The following is a 6,465-nucleotide window of genomic DNA, read 5'->3' on the forward strand; positions in this document are numbered from 1 at the left end:
AATACAAATATAAAGGCAATAGTTGCTATACCTCAACCCAAAACAAAAGCCCACCGAAGATAATACTTGCTTCCATTTTGGTCAGTGAGGAAGAAATTGTCGGACTAGTATGGTTGAGCCAAAGATGGAGAACACTCGCTAAACTAATACCACGATGAAAAATTGAGGTTTTACAATATCTAGTTAGTAGAAGCCTCGTGTCACGACCTATAGAGAGTACATTCAATATGATGTTTGCTGGTGTCCTAGAACATTCATGGTTGATTTGATAAAGCTAGTAACTGATAAGAATAAATAAGTTTGACAATATAGCCTTCACTTCAAACACTAAAATTCTTGGATTTGTTCAGCACTACATCCCCCAAACCCCAGCATTCTGTACATTAATAATAAACTATATTGGTTGATTCCATATCTGATATCTACACCAAATAATGATAGAATTCTACATATAACATGGGATATAAATAATCATACACAAAGTACAAGCCAGTAACTTGGTGTATCATAAATGCATAACTTATTGTTTCTTTGATGGAGAGTTTGGGTCTACTTCTGAGCTTGCATCTGAAATCCGTGCTTCTGATTTCTCATTCGAGTACCTACAAAAACAAATAATTTAAGGACGTGTTTGCATCACCTGGTTGTAACGTAAAACTATATGAAACGAAATATCAAGGATTATTGTACGTACGTAGATAGTATAGTTACCCATACGAGCTCCACACAATCTACCCAAAGAAGCCTTTGTTCAACCGGAATCAAACCGTAGGTTATCAAGTGTGCAAACGGCCATAGTTTCCATCCAGCCTATAAAATACCATATCAATCACAAAAAATAAATATATATGCATCTGATATTCGAGTGATACTGTCAAAAAATATTTATGTGATTAACCGGTTTCTTACCGTCAACAAAGGCACGAATGTTGTTTTGAGTTCATCAAATATATTTGCAGGGGACTCGAACCGCATTAACCCCAAGACCACGAAATAGATGCTGTTCCACACTGCTGACCACACGATTTGGTCAAATGCGATCTTTGCAGGAACGACCCACCAATCTTTAAAAGGAATAAGAGCCTAAACAAACATGAAAAACAAACGAGTTATAACACATCTTCCATAATTTACCAAATTTAATAAAATGTGTAACTGAATGCGCGTTTACTTACCTCACATAATTGGTAATAAAAATGAGAAAGGGATCCATGGAGAGCGAACCCAACAAGACCTGACCGAAACAGGCGGGGTCCTATCAAACTCAAACAGTGGCTTCCCTTCGTAGCACTACAGATTCATTAAAAAACCATTTATAAGGAACTGAAACAGGGAAAAACATGTTGAAAACACAAGGTTTCCAAGAATTGAAGAACTTGCTTGGGCAATCCAATCGCCCAGCGAATAAACGATCCCACTGATCATCATCTTAGCCAAAACGGGATTTTCCTTAAGAGCTTCTTCATATGCAATCCAATTGTGCTCCGGAGCATATCTAAGTACTTCATAAAGGGTCCATCCCTGTACGCCAGACGCAAACAAGATGATTAGTTAGTTCACTTGGGTGAACCTTTACCTAATAACTGTTGGCCCGGATCTTGATAAAGACGGAACATTTGAAGTTTGAACACAACTAGTTCCACTCCTTCACTATTATTATTAAGAACGAAAGGAAATCACACAAAACACAATACACGGGCATCTCTATTTTACTAACAATGACTTGCATCCTACTAAACAGATAATAAAATGATCTCTATAGGTGTTATCTCCTAAATTAACCAAAGAATTTATACTCTTAAGTTTTATGTTCAAAATCTTTATTCGATTCGCCCCTTGTACTTGGTGTTTCATGCTAAACCCTTGTTCATATGGGAAATAAAGGTTAAATCCTTCAACAATATGATATTTTGTACCTCGTTTTCAAACATTAGTGTATTGCTATCTTTTCTACCTCCATATTTCTGACAGGTTTGAAGCCAAAAAACTATAAAGGTTGAATCTTGAAAGGTAAATGTCGACATAAACACTTAAACGGACGGATTTGGTTGTCCGTGTTTGCTTGCTAAGAACATGAGCGTCTTTGTGTTCGTTTGTTAATATTTTAAAAGTAAATGTGAATATCTAAACTAAAGTTTCCGCTAAATGGGCTAGATTGGTTGAGAATTAACTGTTCTTAAAATTGAGCTTGTCAGTTGTCGCATATGGGCTAAACAAAGGTTTTAAATTAGAAAATCAAATTTGCTCCTGTATTAATGTTAGTAATAACAAAATCCGAATAAATATTTACACATTGCAATTGAACGAACATAAACGAACGAATATAAGGAAAAATAAACGAGCATAAATGAACACACGTAAGCAAAAATAAACGAATAGACATAAACGAAAGTAAACAAAAGGACATAAAGAAATGTATGAACGAACATAAACGAACGAGGCATGTGCTCATGTCCGTTAATTAGTTGCGCAAAAAAAACTGTCACGTTCATTCGTTTATTAAATGAACGGACATAATCGAGCTTCCCGACAAACGGTTCACGAATCGAACTGCAGTAAGTACATAATCCCATAATGTATCCACATCTCTTACTTACAAACACCTATGCTAAAATTGTTTCTGTTGAAAAGAACAGCCTGTTGCTATTAACTATCATCTAACTATCTTCCAAGCTTTAAATCCCTAATTACAAATTTGCCGCAATAAACAAACGAATTATCCCCAAATAGAAACCATGTGTGATCAAATTGCGTGGACAATTTCAGGAAATTAAAGACATAATATATAAAATTAGAAGGTGTCTCACATGCCAAAACTCGTGATCAATGGTGAGCAACCTGGTGACAGCAAGCGTACCAAACCCAAGAACAATTGAAGCATTAACAGCTTTACCCGCAAACTTCTCTATTCCATTTTGGGCAATCAATTCACTTCCATTTTCTTCATCTGGTCTTGACTTCACTGCCTCTTTGTCCTCTGCGATTGATTTGATCACTTTATGATTGGTTTTCGATTGAGAAAATAATAATTTAGTTGAAGGGATTGGATATGAGATGGGTCTTGTGGGTTTTGTGAGTTTGTGGGTGGAGAAGAAGACATGATGATTGCTCAGGGTAGCCATGGATGAGTGTGTATGATGATGATCATAGGACGTTTTTGCTCTACAATACAAGTGTGTTATTGTTTTATTGGTTAACTGCAAAACAATAAAAAATACTATATTATGTTTGGGGATCAGATCATTGCAACGTGGGATTTTAATTTTAATTTTATCTTGTTATTTTCATTCGTACTCAAACCCAAACTTTTGACTTTTTAGATGATTTAATCGTAGATAGAATACAAATTTGATTTGTTTTCTTCTTCTTCGGTTGAGTTTTTGGTTTGAGAATAAACATTTTTGTCATCAAAAAAACGAGTGCATTAAAAAAGGGTATTGAAAGAGTAAATGACCTGACTTGAATGAGGTCGCCAGTGTATATATTACGTGTTCTACTTCAATATGATTGGTGGTTACTAGATATAACTCCATGCATTTTGCCACTTAGGCAACGTCGTGGATAGACCTAGCATAGTCAGAATCTTCCCGATCAAAATCTAGTGGGTTATATCCAACCCGGGTGACTCAAGGTTGGCTAGTATCACATCAGTTCAATATCTAAGATGGCCGATCTCTTGTATTTTAACTTTCTTAAATTATTTGAAGTAAATATAAAATAAAAAGTTTAAGGTAACCATATAGCTTAAACGTTTTGAGTCCGTCAATCATTCTGCAAGGAAATTTGAAAGTTTCCGGGACATGTTCTTTGCTAATATATTTTGAATTTAAAGATCAAAAACGTAACTTGACCCCTTGTTTTTTTGTAAAGGATTATTGGTTCATATGTTCATCCAATGAAGAGTTCATAGTTAGATGATGGTTTAGGATTCATGCTTCAAATTTAAGTTTTTAATATTATATCAGAAATATTCAAAATAAACATTTAACATGTTTTTAGTGACCCTTTAAAAAAAAGGTTTTGACAATGCCCTTTGACTATGACATTGTGATATACACCGGCCCGATGAAATACAAGGAAATTTTCTTTCTCAACATATAACTATGAAAATTATGAAAGAAACAATCTAAATATTTTGCTAAATGAATCAAATCCGTCACTATATAATTAGGAATGGAAATAGCCGCAAAATCATAGTGTCCAGCTGTTCATACGTATATTTATCTTTTGTGTAATACCATCAAAAAGGTCGTTATCTACTTTTTAACCTCTAGCTTTTCGGAAGTTATATGATTAACTCTTTTAGGACGAATGATGTAAATATATAGTTAACCGGATAAAGACATGCTAAAGTGAAAGTGCAAAAGTTTGTGTGCAATAAAAGTAAATTTGAAGTATGGGCTTTTAATATTAAAAATTCGGGTAGACTTTATATGATGGTGTTTAATTCTTCAGCACTTTTAACATACGGACGAATATAAATTTGTTGGAAAAAAAAAAGTGTAGAATACAATGCAACCCAACCCAAACAGGCCCAAGCCCATATCAAAGTATCAATTCACTACCGAGCGACAACTTTCATGGACGTTGTCATGGTTTGTAATTTTGTATTATATTTTTAAGTTTTATGAACATATTCTTAACACTTTTTTTATTTGTATCGGTTTTAGCTTGCACACATGTTTTTGTGAGTAGTAGATCTATGAGTATTTGTTTGATTTTACTGTTGTAGATCATTCCTAGTAAGCTTTTGGAGAGTGTGACACAATATAAAATAAACGGGTCAGTTTAGTTGGACGTAATGAAATGGAGGAGGCGGGGTCGTCTACGAGAAAGCAAAAAAATTTTCGCCTTTTTAGCGTCGAAGGCGAAAATTTTTTTGTATCTTAAGTAAAAGGAGTATTTTGTTGGGTTTAAGCAGATTAATTTTTATATGGGCTTATTTCGTTATAATTTGGGTTGTGTAAAAATTTTTATATAAAAAAAATTAAACATGTCTCAAATAAGGCTAGAACCCACAACCTCTTGGTTGTGAGTAATACCTAATTGCCACTAGACGAAGCTAATGATTATGTAATTATGTTTAAACATTAAATATCCATATTGTGTTTAATAAAAATACATATATATTAAATTCGAGCCTAGCGGGGTGTCAGGCCTGTGGCCGTCGACCACCCTACCACCCCCAAGGGTCGGCCCTGAGAGGAGGAATGGAATGGATGAGGGAATAGAAATGGACAAGAGAATGAACTAGATTATTACCATTCAATTGTCTTGTTTAGTTAACCTATAGAAATAGAATGCATTATTACATTATGTTGTTTGATAGAAAAAATAAACCCAAGGGTATTAAATACAAATAACAAAGATGCATGCCTCAAAATAAACAAAACAAAAAAATGGCAATGGCGCGTGGTTGGCGATGATTGTGACAATGGTGAATACGACAATGGTGGTGGTACATGGCGCCGGTCAGGTAGCGGTGGTGACGCTGGTGATCAGGTGGGTGTGTTGGTGGCGACGATCAGGCGGGGGGTGGTGGCAGCGGTGGTGGTTGTGATAGCGGGTGGTCAGACGGTGACAATGGTGGTGGTGGCGACGATGGCAGTTAGGTGGTGGTTGTTGTGATGGTGGGTGGTCAGGGGGTGGTGGAGGTGGTGGTCCGACGGTGGCGGTGGTAGTTGTCAGGTGGTGTTGTTTAGAGATACGGTGAAGGAGGAATGAAATGCAAAAAAAATGTAGGTGGGAAGGAACGGTTTTGATAGAATGAGATCCCATGTGTAATAGTTGATTTCATTCCATTGACCAACCAAACAAATCCAGTGACGGACCTACCATAGTGGTAGGGGGTCGGGCGACCCCTGTGAGAAAAATTGTTTTTAGTGGTATATATGTGTTAAAATTCCGGTCAACCCATATAAAATTTTGACACTGACCTCTATAGATATGAGAACGACCACCAACAGAGAGAACTTGAGATGAAAAGAAAAGAGTAAACCAACCATATTTTCCGGCAGTCGGCGCAAAGAAGTATTTTCATGTTGCAATTAAAGAAGAAAAGAAAGAAGATGGCTTAATTTAACATTTTAAGGATGTAACAGGCCTTTGTTAATTCTCTTTCACAACAAATTATTTTACCAAAATTTAATAGGACATGCAAAAATAAAGATAATATCAACAAAACATTTATTTATTTCACTGAGTCCGTTTATTTATAACCTAATATATAATAAAGGTCAGTATGTTTTTTTGCCCAAAATTACTTGTCTATTGATTTCGTATATAATTAATTAACTTTTTAACTTTTAATAAGCATTTGTTTTGTTTTTATATTTTTTTAATATACGAATATCGAACGAATGATGTTATGATTACATACCAAAAAATAAAAACTCGTAGAAAAAAACCATGCATATATTGTATTTTAATTATGCATAAGTAATGATGTATCATGTATTCTTTTTA

At 35.0% G+C, this 6,465-nt stretch overlaps 1 pseudogene across 1 annotated transcript; it reads right to left on the minus strand.

Moving 5' to 3' along the window:
- Positions 1 to 367: 367 nt before the first annotated feature.
- LOC143613809 (protein SYM1-like) lies at positions 368 to 3,122 on the minus strand (annotated as a pseudogene). Its single transcript, XR_013150183.1, has 6 exons — positions 2,808 to 3,122; positions 1,381 to 1,521; positions 1,176 to 1,290; positions 910 to 1,083; positions 695 to 810; positions 368 to 602 (listed from the first exon to the last, which is right to left on the minus strand). The product of XR_013150183.1 is annotated as a protein SYM1-like (transcript).
- Positions 3,123 to 6,465: the final 3,343 nt, after the last annotated feature.

Source organism: Bidens hawaiensis, unplaced genomic scaffold (genome assembly GCF_021521415.1).
Source record: "Bidens hawaiensis isolate Kalapana, Puna unplaced genomic scaffold, B.hawaiensis_p1.1 tig00038205_1, whole genome shotgun sequence".
Lineage (NCBI taxonomy): Eukaryota > Viridiplantae > Streptophyta > Magnoliopsida > Asterales > Asteraceae > Bidens > Bidens hawaiensis.